At 34.9% G+C, this 15,459-nt stretch overlaps 1 long non-coding RNA gene across 1 annotated transcript; it reads right to left on the reverse strand.

Moving 5' to 3' along the window:
- Positions 1–277: 277 nt before the first annotated feature.
- Positions 278–14,185, reverse strand: LOC122470872. Its single transcript, XR_006294031.1, has 3 exons — positions 14,011–14,185; positions 6,287–6,346; positions 278–321 (listed from the first exon to the last, which is right to left on the reverse strand). It is a non-coding gene; the product is annotated as an uncharacterized LOC122470872 (long non-coding RNA).
- Positions 14,186–15,459: the final 1,274 nt, after the last annotated feature.

Consider the following 15,459-nt stretch of genomic DNA (forward strand, 5'->3'; position numbering starts at 1 on the left):
TACAAAAGTGTAAAAAAAAAGTAAAAATCTAAGGAAAACAATATAAATAAAACAAAATAAATCATAAATAAATCATTACTGTCATACAAAAAGTAATAAGATCAGTTTTGTTAGACAAAATAATAATAATAATAATAATAATAATAATAATGATAATAGTGACACCAAACAGTGCTTCCTTCAATCCTGTCTAACATAGTATCAGAACCACTTTAGGTGTTTAAACTTACAACTTCCCTTGTATGAAAAATATCATGAAGCAATGACTTACTTTTCTTATCTTGAACTGGATTTTCTCTCTCAAATGTAGCCATTTCCTGCCTACAAAGGAAAGAGATAATAACATGATACACTCCAGTTATCTGAAGCTGAAAACACACTTGAAGGAAATGTTTCACTGCTCTTAACGTAAAGTCATTGGTAGATTTAGAATTCAAGTGTTAATTGAAATTAAATCCTGCTTACTTTGTTTCGGAAAAACCATGAAATAGAGCTGATAACACTGTGAGAGTTGATGGTTATGTTAATTAAGTTGATGAGGGGGATTCTTTTCACAAAGTATACATAAATCACATTTGCTTTAAGTATTTTAAAATTTTGTCAATTATAACCCAATGAAGCAGGAAAGAAAAACCCAAAGTCTAGCAAAAGAATAAGAAGCAGAGAATAAAACTCCATATTTTATGAAACTTAAAGAATTACTAGACTATCATACTAGGTATAATATCATATGTATGTGGAACATATGTGCAATATAGTGAAATTTGGAACAACTTGAGGGAGAATATTGAAAGCCAATTTATTTCTCTGTTGTTCTTGATGAGGGAGGTAAATAAGGTAAAAAAAAAAAAAAAAGGAAGAAAACAAAGGAAGGTAAATAAGAAGGTCCAAAAATTTCAGAACACAAATTTACAATGACCTAAATTAATAAGTGCAGACTGGTGATGAGAGAAATAGAGATTATCTCTACAGTGACACAATTCCACACCAGAACAGGGAGTGAGTGGCTAAAAGGAGATTGAGTACCAACACATGGTCTACTATTTCTCTGTCTCCCAGTCTCATAAACTTGAGAGAAAATGTAGACAAAGAATTTTGTAATGACCTGCCCACCTCAAAGAGGGCAATATACACAGAAAAGAGATGTGCCCACTGCAGAGGAAGAATTTTTGGTGAGGAGGCAGTCCGAGACAACATACCAAAAGCAAAGCTTGAATCTTAGCTTATTTCTCCTTTGTATCTTCCCTAAAGAAATACACAAAGGTAAACACACACCATGTTATCTCACCTACTTCCATTCAAAACACTAAGCACAAAGTTGCAAATATGAATTAGATAAAATAATAATAATAATAATAATAAAAAGAAAGCAGAAAATATATTAAAGGCAGATAGATGTAATATGTTAATTATTATTAAAAATAATAAATGGATAAAGTAAGTGGCTAGCATAAAGCATGAAAACAATTGAAAGAAACGATAAAATATTTAGAGAGATTAAAACAGCACTAAAAGCATCAATATGTAAAATCAATTATTTCTAAAACAAGCCAGCAGCATATGCTTAAAATAAACATTAACTTGTAGAAAATGAGAATGTAGTATGGTTAGAGAAAGGAAAATAAAACATAAAGAGATGATGTCATACATACAGAATAGTTAATCTTGGAGATGAGAACCACAAAAATGAAACAAAACCATTCAAAGATACAATAAGATACCTGAAATAAAGACTTCAGCCTGAAAATTGATTTTATGGAGAACTAACACAAATCACATGGAACATTGAGATATGCAATAGATTCTGCACTTCAAGAATAATGATAAATTCTAAAACATCCATGAGGAAAACATTGTGAAACTACTTCATCAGTGAGGTGCGTTTAAGGTAGCCCAAACTTCCATCTGAAGGCAAGCCCACAAAATGGTGAGGAAAATAGGATTACAAGAATCCTATGACTCTCCAATAAATGAAAATGGGTATTGTCAAATATATTAGTATTGAGGGGATATAAAACCTATGAATTCTTTAGGAAAAAAGAACAAATCAGAAGATGACTGTAAAACCACATTTCAATTTTGTAAAATGCAAAGTCATGTTATAAAGAAGTTGTTGAATGATGAATCTAACCTGTGCAGCCAGCTCTGTGGTTGAAGGTCTGGCCATAATTCATAATTTGAGTTTTGTCCTTATAAGAAGAGGCAATTTAGACACAGATAGTCATAGAGCAAAGATGATATGAAGACACAGGGAAAAGATAGGGATATAAGCCAAAGTGAGAGGCCTGAGAAGAGACTCACTCCCTAGCACTTTGACCTTGGATTTGAGGCATCAAGAATTGTGACAAAATATATTTCTGTTGAATTTCCCAGTTTATGGAACTTCATCATGGTAGCCCAAGCAAAACGAATGCAGCCTAATATGTAGAAATTAGTTCAGACAATATTAAGTGTTAATACATACTCACTCTTATCCTCTTTGTTTCCTGCAGGGGAGTTGCCTGCTATTCCCCAACCTACCTTGACCCTTCCACCACATCGGTCTACACACATATTACAAGATAAAGACAATAAACTGCTCTCATTTCAGAACAAAGATGGACAGGATATGACATAGATAAAGACAAAACCACAAATACCTACAATTGTGATGAACTATTACTTACCAACATAGAATCAATATGAAGGAAAGAAAAAAAAATGAACATGAATGGAAACAAAGTAGTAGTAGATTAATTTCTCTCAGACAGCAAGAAAAAATCAAGAAAAATAAGAACAGAGAATATCTGAAATACATAATTAATCAAGTTTCCTGGGGCACCTGGGTGGCTCAGTTGGTTAAGCACTACCTTCAGCTTAGGTCAAGATCTCGTAGTCTGTGAGTTCAAGCCCCGCACCAGGTTCTGTGCTGACAGCTCAGAGCCTGGAGCCTTCTTCAGGTTCTGTGTCCCTTTCTCTCTCTGCCCCTCTCCTGCTCTCTCTCTCTCTCTCTCTCTCTCAAATGAATAAACATTTAAAAAAATTTAAACATCAAGTTTTCCTAATAAATTTCAAAAAGTATGACCCTTAAAAAAACCCGTCATTATAATTTTCAAAGTCTATGCGGCATAATAAACAAAATGCTAACTAATACTTATCAAATGCTGGTTCCACTCAGGCATTGTACTAACGTATGAATGTTAATTTTTAAAATGTTACCTTTACAATCTAAAGTTACAGTATTTTTAATTTTAAAATTATTTTCCATATGAAGAAACCACAATTTAAAGAATATAAGTAACTTGTTTCAATGTTGAGGCACAATAGATGGTAAAGAATTTTGATAAAATCCACAAGCAGAAATAACATTATAATGCAATAAAATCAGAACTTATTATCAAAAATAGAAAACAAATTTGGAATTAAAACAACTCATATTCAAGAAAACATAAAAAGCAAAGTAACAAAATGTTGGAAAATAATATTTCCTTTAGCAACACATGGGATACATACAGATGAAATATTATTTAGAGAAAAATTTATATTCCTGCATGTCCAATTTTTAAATTAGAAAAAAAATAGAAAACACAAAATTTAAGTTTTGAATTCTAGGCAATTAGAAGAGCAACAGTGAAAAAATAAGGAAAGCAAAAATAAAAACCTCATAATGACAAAAGCAATGATACTGTGACATCTTGAGAAAAAAAGCAAAACAGAAATCAGATCAGTGGTTGCCAGGGGTTGCTGGTGAGGGGAAAAGTGATAAAAATATTCCATATCTTAACTGAGATGACATGAATATATGTTTTCCTAAACTTATCACACGATTTACCTAACAGTGTGAACTTTATGGTACTATAGCTCTATAAAACTATATTTTAAAAAATTAAGTGACTTGAAAGAGCTCATACTATCCTTAAACATATGTTTAAAATAATGAATTAAATGAGAATATTCTAGTGAAAATAAGATAACCAAAACTGACTCAGGAAGATGCACAGAACATAACATCATTCAAAGAACATCATCCTATCAAACTAGCCAAAAATGAAACTGAATTTAATTCTAGCCCACTTAAGTCTTATATTATATATATGATTACAATTGACTTGGGTAGTCAAAACAATTGAAATCTTCCTCACCAAGCTGACTGGTTAAAATTCTGAATCCTATTCATAAAATTTGCAGTCACTCTGGAAAATGGTTTGGAGGTTCCTCTAAAAGTTCAAAATAGAACTACACTGATGATCCAGCAATCACACTACTAGGTATTTACCCAAAGGATACAAAAACACAAATTCAAATGGATGTATGCACCCCGATGTTTATAGCAGCATTATCTACAATAGCCAAGATATGGAAGCCCAAATATCCATGGAATATTACTCAGGCATAAAAAAAGAATGAGATCTTTTCATCTGCAATGACATGGATGGAGCTAGAGAGTATTATGCTAAGTGAAATAAGTTGATCAGACAAATGCCACATGATCTCACTCATATGTGGAATTTAAGAAACAAAATAGATGAGTAAAGGGTAAAGAAAGAGAGAAAGAAAGGCAAACCAAGAAGCAGACTATTAACTATAGACAGCAAACTGATGGCTACCAGAGGGGAGGTGGGTGGGGGGATGAATGAAATAGATGAAGGTGATTAAGTCCTCCCTTAGCATGATAAGCACTGAGTAATCTATGGAATATTGAATCAATATATTGTATGCCTGAAACTAATATAACACTCTATGTTAACTAACTGGAATTAAAATAAAACTTTAAAAAAATCGTTTGGATGGGAACACCATAGACCATTTCATTTTTCTTCATTTAGTTATTGTCTGTTTATAATAAAAACTTGCATGTATTTGAAAATGTCAACACTTCAATTCCTTTAAAAGGGAAAATTAGAAAAGAACAGTAGCATAGATCTCATTTCAGAGATGATAAAGCAAAAGCCAAGTTTAAATGACTTTGCGTTGTACAGAATGTATTTGTGGCAGCCTGAGAAAAGGATCTTGGTTCAATAACATCATCTCTTCAGCCACACACTATAAAGGGGGGTTCATTACAATGGCGGCATAGCCACCCTACTGTCTCTACCTTTTCCTCTGTGAAAAGAAAGCATAAATTAAATACTTAGGGAATGGCTAATTACTCCAAACATCATTTCATATCACCAACAAATATGGGCCTTCCCATCAATCCCTCATTGTTTCACACTTAGAGAAAAAGAAACCATCTCATAGATAAAAACCCAGATGGTGAGATACAATGATTAGGAAAGAGGTTGAATACAAAGATATGAAAATCCCATGGTCAGCAAAGAAGGGAGGGTGTTTCTTTCTATATAAGCTGGGGCAAGTTATCAGTGTGAGAAAGCTGTTGTTTTTCCACTCTTTTTTTTTTTTTTTTTTTTTTTTTTTTTTTTTTTTTTTTTTTTTTTACTTTGAGTATCTTGTAAAGGTTGGGCAACAGAGAGACAATGGCAAGTCAAGCAGTGGTCAGAGATCCAAAGAGCACATGGACTATAAAAAGCTAAACTAACAAATATAAGATTACCAGTTGATAGAAAGGTTTAATGCAGTACAGGAAATCCATGGGGTGTGGATGCAATGTTCTCACATCATGTACTTAAGGACATTTTTGGGAGAACAGTGTGAGAGTCAAAATTTCCAGGAAGAGATCCTTTCAGGCATAAGGACAAAATAAAAACCATGAGTGCTAAAAGAGCAGTACTAGTGCACAGTAGGGCATTGACTTCAGGCTGAGCTTGGTGGCTTAAAGAACATTAAATGACAGCAGAATTCCTGGAAGATAATGGATGAGGATGGGGAGTGGGGAATGAGAGTAGAGAGGCATTCAGGGGTCAATCCTTATAGGATTGTAGTCCCTGGTGAAGAGTTTGTATTTTATTCTGAATACAGTGGAGAACAATTGAAGGGTCTCGAGGAAAAAGCATGATGAGACTTATATTTCCCAAAAATTATTCTAAGTGTGAAGAATAAGTTGGAAGTGTGTCCATTGTAAATAGCCAACCTGAAATAACCATCCTTTATTTCAGTTCTGTTTGTACATGTACTTTGTATAACCATGAAGAAATGAAACATATGTGCACCAATAGCCCATTATTTTTAGGGTCTCCAAATAAACTTCTGCCAAGTCTTAGAGGCAAAGACCAAAGAATTCTATCATTCTGTCCAGCTCTAAGAGGTTTCAAATAAGATGTTAACTTTTGTGACACAGAGATTCTCAGTCTCTTGTGAGACAGAGATAAATCTCAGAGAAAAATACTCTGATATGCTGTGTTCTTACCATTTTCTTTCCACATGTTGATTTACTTTCTTGTGCTTCTTTTGATTGTTTCTCAGGCAACTAGATGGAAACACATAGAAAAGAAGAGATTCTTATCTCCCTTCAAATGTCTTCACCCCCTTTTCTTGCTTTCCTTACTGTTAAAACAAAGTCTGCCTTTTCTTTTTGACAAACTTCTTTGTCCTTTAGAAAGGGCAGTCACAGATATAGAATGCAGTTCAGAAATTAACCACAAGAGGCCAAGCCTACAATAGGATGAAATGGCTACAGTCTGATCTGTCAGAAGGTGGTGGGAGGGGCCAAGAATAGAGAAAGATCCTAACCACAGAAAGGCTTGACTTCTCTAGGATGACCAGAGGAGACCAGCATCTCAGGTGCATCCATCCCTGTGGAATACTAGCACTATCAACCTTGGTCATGTGATCCAAAGCAAGATTCTTCAAGCCTTGCTGTTTGGCCATACATATACATACAGAACATTATGATCCTCACCCACCTTCAGAGAGTTGGTTGTGCATATTACTCTTGATGTTTTCCCACCAACTATCATCATCCTTATAAGAATCAAGCAAGCACTCAGTGATGGAATTGAGTTGAGAGAAATCAGTGGCTTTCTTGCTTATACAATAGTGAGATACAGACCCAAGCTTGTGATTCAGTGAATCAAATTTTCTCCTACACCAGTTGTCCAAATCGTATTTCTTTGAATGTTTTCTTTTCCTATATTATCACATCCCAAACATGTGTCTGTTCTCCTGCTTCTATATAGAAGATTGTATGCAAAATATCCCAGACTATGATAGCAAGATCCCCACTCTTGCTTGCCATCAATATTTACAGAAGATATTTCCTCAGTGTTCATGTTTAAAAGCTCAATATCATCATCATATATGGGCATATTTGACCAGTAAGCAAAGAATAGAATACATATGTATTTGTTAAATACAAAGTAAATCAGATTTTTGGAAGAAGAGTCCTTTGTGGAGATAAGTTCTGACATACAGATTTCTGGATAATATTCACTAACGGTTAAATTTGGATGTAATGATTACCAAATAGCATAGACTGCAAATCAGACAACATTTAATTTTAGTGTCCTATGTGCTCTCTTCTTTTTCCCTAGAGCCTGGTTTTCTCATAATTCCACTTTTCTAAACTGGCCAATGAAGAATCTTATAAAACAATTCTCCTTGAGATTATTAATAGTTCACTGACATTCTTCTAAGACATGTTTGCATTTTAAAGTTAAAAAAAAAACCATAAAATCCTTAACATTAGCAGGAACCTAATTGAAATTCCATGTCATTATTACTGAACAGAAATGAACACTAAATTCTGCTGTACACTATTTCTTTAATCAAGCAAAATTTAGATAATGTCAGGCCATAAACATTTGTTGACTGAATTAAGGAATCATTAAAACTAATAATTAAAACAATAGACATTAAATTAACCTTAAAATGTATCTTGGTCAAAGTGTTGAGATCAAACGTAATTTTTCCATACTTTCTGTGTTTTTTGACAATTATTTTTTTTTACTTCCCAAATATTTGGCATAAGTTTCAGACATTATAACTTCATAAAGGAAATCTAAATACCAAAAAATCAACAATTTTCACTTGATTTCTTTTTTTTTAATTTTTTTAACGTTTATTTATTTTTGAGACAGAGAGAGACAGAGCATGAACAGGGGAGGGACAGAGAGAGAGGGAGACACAGAATCCGAAGCAAGATCCAGGCTCTGAGCCATCAGCCCAGACCCCGACGCAGGGCTTGAACTCACAGACTGCGAGATCGTGACCTAAGTGAAGTCGGACGCTTAACCAACTGAGCCACCCAGGTGCCCTTTCACCTGATTTCTTTATGAAGTCAATCGAAAATCAAGAATTAAATATCTAAAAATGTACATATGTCAGGCACTGTAATGTAATAATTAATCCTTATTTTAAAGAAGGAAACAATAAAGAAAATTTCCTGAAATACTCTTAAAATGATATGAAAGCCATAGAAGACAATTTTCAAGATATAAATAAAAGGAAATGTGAAGAAAATGAGCTGTTAAAATACATTCATAAGAAGAAACAAATGATTGAAAATGACAACATAAGCAGATATCTCAAGAAGTTGGAAAAAAGAAAGAAGAAAGAAGGAAAGTTATGGAAAGAAATGTGGTAGAAAACTAAATATTAGAAAAGGATAAAATTGGCAGGATGAGCAAAAATCTGGCAAAATCGATTAAGTAAAAAGAAAAGGGGAATTAAACAAACATGAAAACACATTTCAGAGAGTTGCCTGAGTGGCTCAGTCAGTTAAGTATCCGACTCGCTTTCAGTTCAGGTCATGATCACAGGGTCGTGAGATTGGGCCCCACATTCTGTGCTGACAACATGGAACCTGCTTGGGATTCTCTCTCTTCCCCTCTCTCTCTGCCCCTCCTCTGCTTGCTCTCTCACACTTTAAATAAATAAATAAATAAATAAATAAGTAAATCAGAATAAGTGCTACAGAGATAAAAACAAATAGTATGAACTATTACATAATAAACATGATGACTTAAAATAGATATCTCAGAAAAACAAAGTGCAAGGGACACCTGGGTGGCTCAGTTGGTTGAGCGTCCAACTCTTGATTTTGGTTCAGGTCATGATCTCAGAACTTGTGAGTTCAAGCCCTGAGTCAGGCTCTGCTCTGACAGCACAGAGCCTGCTTGGGATGCTCTGTCTCCCTCTCTGTCTGCCCCTCCCTGGTTCATCATCTCTCTCTCTCTCTCTCTCTCTCTCTCTCTCTCTTTCTCAAAAATAAACATTTTTTTAAAGTCTTTAAGAATTTCACAAGATTATCTCATTATTTTCTATAATTACTGTATGATGTGGTTGTTATTATTACCCTCATATACTATGATCATGAAATAAATAAACAGGCAAATAAATGTGGGCTGCACGGTTGGACATGTTGATTAATTGGTAATGGGAGATATTTTATTCCAGTAAGTAAAATAAGCTAATTTCTGTCTAGAGCACCCCTTTCACTGGTGAATTTTTTTATTTATCCAGAATATTTTTTTTTACATTACAAAACAATTTTGTCAATTATATCTTAGTAAAGTTAGGGAAAAAATATGTACCTCCTAAGGAAAGTCTACAAACTGCCTATGGAGTATCCCTCTCCGCCAACTTCAAACTTGGATTTGATCAAGAAGCTAGATATAAACATCAGTTTATAATTACAACTTATAAGAGACATATTTGAAACAACAGCATACAAATGTAACCAATAAAATCCAGATCATTTCTTCAACAGATAAATTCCAAGAGGGAAAAACAAGAGTGGAAAAAAACGCTAACAGTTCAAAGGAACTTTAGACAGCTATTACTTAATTGGAATATATGGGTAGTATTTGGATTTTTTTAAGTTTTTATTTTAATTTCAGTTACCTAATATACAGTATTATATTAATTTCAAATTTTCAATATACTAATTCAATGCTTCCATATATTACCTGGTGCTCATCAAAACAAGTGTACTCCTTAATCCCCAACAATGATGTAATCCATCCCCACACCCGCCTCCCCTCTGGTAGCCATTAGTTTTTCTCTCTATAATTAAGAGGTCATTTCTTGATTTGTCTCTCTCTTATTTTTTTCCATTGGCTCATTTGTTTTGTTTCTTAAATTCCATATATGAGTGAAATCATATAGTATTTGTCTTTCTCTGACTTATTTTGCTTAACATAATACTCTCTAGCTCCATCCATGTCATTGTAAATGGCAAGATTTCAGTCTCTTTTGTGGCTAAATAATATTCCATTGTATATACATACCACATCTTTATCCATTCATCAATCCATGGATACTGGGGTTGCCTCTATATCTTGGCTATTGTAAACAATGCTGCTATAAACAAAGGGGTGTATGTATCCCTTTGAATTAGTGTTCCTGTATTATTTGAGTAAATTATTGGTGAACTTTGGAAAGCACATTAGCATCATTGCTTGGAGGTCATACAATTAGATAAAAAGGGAATAGATAGTTCCCAATAAATTTCACCTTGGAAATCCCTTCTTGCTTTTCCTATAGTACTGGATACATTCCTTGGTTTCTTTGATTCCATATCCCCATATTCAAAGTAGGGGTATGAATATTGCCAGATCCTAGATTTAGTAGTGAAGATAAAATGAAACAATTCATATAAGCTAGAAAGAACATGGTAGGTGATTAATCAGTGATAGCTGTTTTTTAACTACTTGTTTTCAGGTTCTTGTGCTATATAGTGTATATTTTGTCTCAGTGAATCACTCACAGGAATTATGTAGTTCACAAGGAACATCATTCAATGAATATTCATCCTCTGACTCCTGGAAGTAATCACTGACTGCAGATTATTTTATCTATGCAGTCACAAACTCTCTAAGAGCCAAATATCTGCATGCGTGTTTTCTTCCCCAAGTTTAGAACTTCTTTAGAATTATTTTCCCTTTAGTTTCAAATTTAGTTGCATTATGACCAGACAACTGGTGTGGAGTTAAGTGCCCATGTTTCAAACGGTGTTATTATCAGAGTGCCTGCATGGCTCAGTCAATTAAGTGTCCAACTCTTGATTTTGGTTCAGGTCATGATCTCATGTTTTGTGACACTGAGCCCCACACTGGGCTCTGTTCTGACAGCATGGAGCCTGCTTGGAATACTCTCTCCCTTTTTCTCTGCTCCCCACTGCTCTTTATCTCCCTCCCCCACTCTTTCTCTCAAAATAAACATTAAAAAATAAAATTTAAAAATCAATGCAAAAAGGGACAAGACTAAAAATGGAAAACTCCTTTTAATCTCAGTATTCTGAAGCAGATCATCGTTCTGGAATGAGAATTATACATGCTTCTTCATAACAGCCAAAAGAAAAAAATATATATAGAAAGCCTACTTTCCATAGAATATAAGCACAAGTTTCAGGGATTTTTCAGGTTTTAAAGGCACTGTCATTGTAATCAGAGGATCCATAATCTAAAAGACTTGTGTATGTATAATCATGACACTAGGTAGAATGTGGTTAGCGTCATAAATGCACATAAACCATTTACAAGTCACAAAAAAGTGAAAGGATAATTTCTGGCAGAGATAATAAAGATGTAGCATTTGGCCAGGGCATTGCAGAATGAATATTTTGATAAGGAAAGATGGTTGAAAATGTACTTTTGACTAAGAGTTCTGATAGCCAGTGCACACAAGCTTAAAATTAAAAGAGAAACCAGTGGTCAGATTGATAAGGATATAAGGTCCATAAAACATATTTATGGTAGAAAGGGCAGAAAAGTATATTTAACAAAATTAATTATACTTTCTTTAAATCCTTGCTTTGTGCTAAGTTCTAGAGAGACACAGAGACAAGGCAACAATTACCCTTGAGAGATTCCCTAGTAAATAGAAAAAAGTTGATTAGAGTTTGGTTGCTAAGTCAAGTGATGGAGGCAATGCCCAAAGTGATAAGAGAACAATAAGGAGGGACTTAGTAAAACAGAATATATAAGACCTCAAATTGCAAAACAAGTGGTATATAATTTACATGTTAGGTAGTGGGAAATGGATGTGCCCGCTGAAACACAGGAGTAAGGTGATTAGAGTTTTGCCATGGGCAGATTAACGCAGTTGTGTCAAAGAACACAACCAAGTGGCCAAAAGTTACATTAAATAGTGCTCAACATTACTAATCACTAGGGAAACACATATCAAAACCACTTTCTCAAAACCAATATTTCTCCCTCAAAATAAATAAACTTAAAAAAAAGTGGGCAGAGTATCTAAATAGACATTGTTCCAAATAAGACATACAGATGGCCAATAGGTCCATGAAAATATGTTCCATGTCACTAATTAGTGGGGGAATGCAAATCAAAACCACAATGAGATATCACCTCACACCTGTTAGAATAGCTACCATCAAGAAGAAGAAATCAAGTGTTGGCAAGGATGTAGAGAAAATGGAACCCTTTTACACTGCTGGTAGAAATGTAAGTTGACCTAGCCACTATGGAAAGCAATTTTTGAATTAAAAATTGAACTACCATATAATTCAACAATCCCACTTCTGTATATACAGCCAAAGGAAATGAAAACAGGGTATCAAAGAGATATCTGCACTGCAATGTTTATTGCAAAATGACTTACACTACTCAGGATGTGGAAACAACCTAAGTGACTATCAATAGACAAGTATATAGAGAAGATGTGACAGATGATGGATGGATGGATAGATAGATAGATAGATAGATAGATAATATATGTTATGTATTATATAATATAAGGCATGACCTTGAGGGCATTATGCTAAGTGAAATAAGCCAGACAGAGAAAGACAAATATCCCGTATCTGTGCAATTTTAAAAAGCTAAATTAGTACAAACCAAGAGTAGAATGGTGGTTACCAGGGCCGGGGGTGGGGAATTAGGGAGATATTATTTAAGGGCCCAAACTTGCAATGAATACATAAATATGTCCTGGAGATGTAACTCACAGTATAGTGATTATAATCAATAAGATTATATTATAAATTTCAAACTTGCTAAGGGACTAGATATTAATTGTTCCAATCACAAAAAAAAGAAATGATAATTTATATGTTGTGATAGAGGTGTTTGTTAACATTATGGCAGTAACACAGTACAACATATATATGTATCAAAGTAGCAAGTGGTGCACTTTAAATGTGTACAATGTTACATGTAAATTATATCTTAATTTTATTTTTACTTTTTAAAATTTTTTTAATGTTTCTTTATTTCTGAGACAGAGAGAGACAGAGCATGAGTGGAGGAGGGGCAGAGAGAGAGAGGGAGACACAGAATCGGAAGCAGGCTCCAGGCTCTGAGCTGTCAGCACAGAGCCCGACGCGGGGCTTGAACTCACAAACCGTGAGATCATGACCTGAGCCGAAGTTGGTTGCTCAACCGACTGAGCCACCCAGGCGTCCCTATATCTTAATTTTAAAGATCTACTCGTGCTATATAACACAAGATAATAAGATTGTGTGGAAGGAGTTAGGGTAAGTGGATGGGAGAGTGAGGTGCTGAAAAACAATCCTCTAAGATTAAGCAGAGTGATGCCTATTATCCATATGTATTCTACAACTTCAAAAGCACTCAAAGAAGATAAGGAAGGATAAAGTCACCACAAAAAGGCACTACTTAGATCAAAAGGATTGGTGTACATTATTTTGTATCCATGACTTTCAAGAACCTGACTGTTTATTCTCATACAGAGAGACCCCATGAAGTTGAAGAGTGGGAAGATAAATCCCATACCCAGATGAGAATAGAAAGGTGCAGAAAGATTCAAGTGACTACAGACCAAGGTTCCTGAATAAAATGCAAAATGCACAGTTAAATTTGAATTTCAGATAAAGAACAAATAATTTTGTTAGTATAAGTATGACCAAGCAATAATGCTCCAAATATTACATAAGGCATATATACACTAAAAAAAATTGTTTATCTGAATTCAAACTTGAATTGGCATCCTGTGTTTTTATTTTCTAAATATGGTAACCTTATGACCTTTCCAAAGTAAGGCAAAAGAAGGAGTAAATTGAGGCAGCGAGAGGTCACTGTGAGTTCTTAAAGAATGCTGTCTTCAGGCACACACCTCTTAAAGCAAACTGTCTCATCATTCAAAATGTATACACCCAGTCTCCTTTTCCCTCTTCTTCCAAGAAACAGCCTTGCCCAGAGCCAGACTTACTTGAGTTCTCTCAGTAGAGAATTCCCCATTTTCTCACTGTGACCCTGTTTTTCAGCTCCTGAGTTTCACTCCACTTTCGGCAAAAATGGGCACAGTTATGAGCAGGACGTTGCATCTGACCACTGGCTTGTGTGGTCACAACCATGAGCTGCTAAGGGCTGGGCATGGTAGAGAAGGCAGGAACTGCTCTGAAGGGGAGGGGGAAAGGAAGACATGCATGTGTGCTTGTGTATAAAGAAAAATCAAGCTGAAACATCAGAGATTAAACCTAACATTCTGTGTTCACTTTGCTTCCAAGGAAATTCCAGATTGGAGAGTCAGAAGGGGTAGGAGCTTTCTTATTCTTCAGAAATCTGAGATCTCCAAAATACCAATATTTTGTCCTCTTCCAAACACACAAAAAGAAAGCTTCTTGTAGGGAATGTGTAAAAAAAAGTGAAATTTTCTTGTTCCTGGGGTTGTAAAAGTTAAATCAAACATAAATGTTTTTCCTAAGAGGTCTAATACTTCAAAAAAATAAGATGGAAAAAAGAGAGAAAAAGTATGAAAATAGAAGAGTACTGATGTTATTCAAGCTAGGTAAAGAAGCAAATGTGCTTCTTCCTGTTGTTCCAAGGCTAGTGTTGCAATGGGGAAAGAGAAGAGCCTGACAGACCCATCTCTACCATCTGGTCTCCCACTTCCTCCCCTACACCACCCAGCAGAGCCACAGAGTACAAGCTGGCCTCAGTGATAATTTCCAGACAGGCGATTAGCTGACTGCTGACCCTGAGTTGTTGCTGTTGGGGGAATGAAGTAGCTTATTCACAATGTCTCTCACCCAACAGAGTGTAGAACAGATAAAAACTTCAGTTTTTATCCAACAAGGAATTGATTTGCTAACTTCAGAATTATATGCTCATCTATCCCAAAGTGTTTTTTTAAACTGTATGATGACACCAAGACTGAGGAAGTTTGTTACTGCTCCCCATCAGCAGAGCTCAAGGGTTTCAAATGCTTTGCAATCATTTCTAAATATTGTATTACTCTTTTTTTGTTTCAATCAGAGCATGGGAAAACTGTATTTGAAGCAGGACTGTCACACACCGCATGCTGGGGTTATGCTTTACCAAATTCATATTTGAGAACTTATGCACCAAACCCTGTTTCCCAGACTTTCACATCTTACCAATCATCAGAGGACTCTGTTAAATGCAAATTCTGATTCTGTCAAACTCAGCTCAACATTCTGCCATTCTAACAAGCTGCTGGTCATGCCACTCCAGCAGTTCCTTTGAGTAGCTAGACACTAGGCCACCAATCCTCCGAGTGTTGTTATTGAATATAGTTACACTCTGGTGAATTTGGCTGTATATACAACACAGTCATGATAATACCATCATCACGATCAAAGTTATAAGGGTATATATCACCTCCAAAAGTAGTTTCCTTATGTCCTTTTGGGCTGTG

The sequence above is a fragment of the Prionailurus bengalensis genome, chromosome A1 (assembly GCF_016509475.1).
Source record: "Prionailurus bengalensis isolate Pbe53 chromosome A1, Fcat_Pben_1.1_paternal_pri, whole genome shotgun sequence".
In the NCBI taxonomy this organism is placed as follows: Eukaryota; Metazoa; Chordata; class Mammalia; order Carnivora; family Felidae; genus Prionailurus; species Prionailurus bengalensis.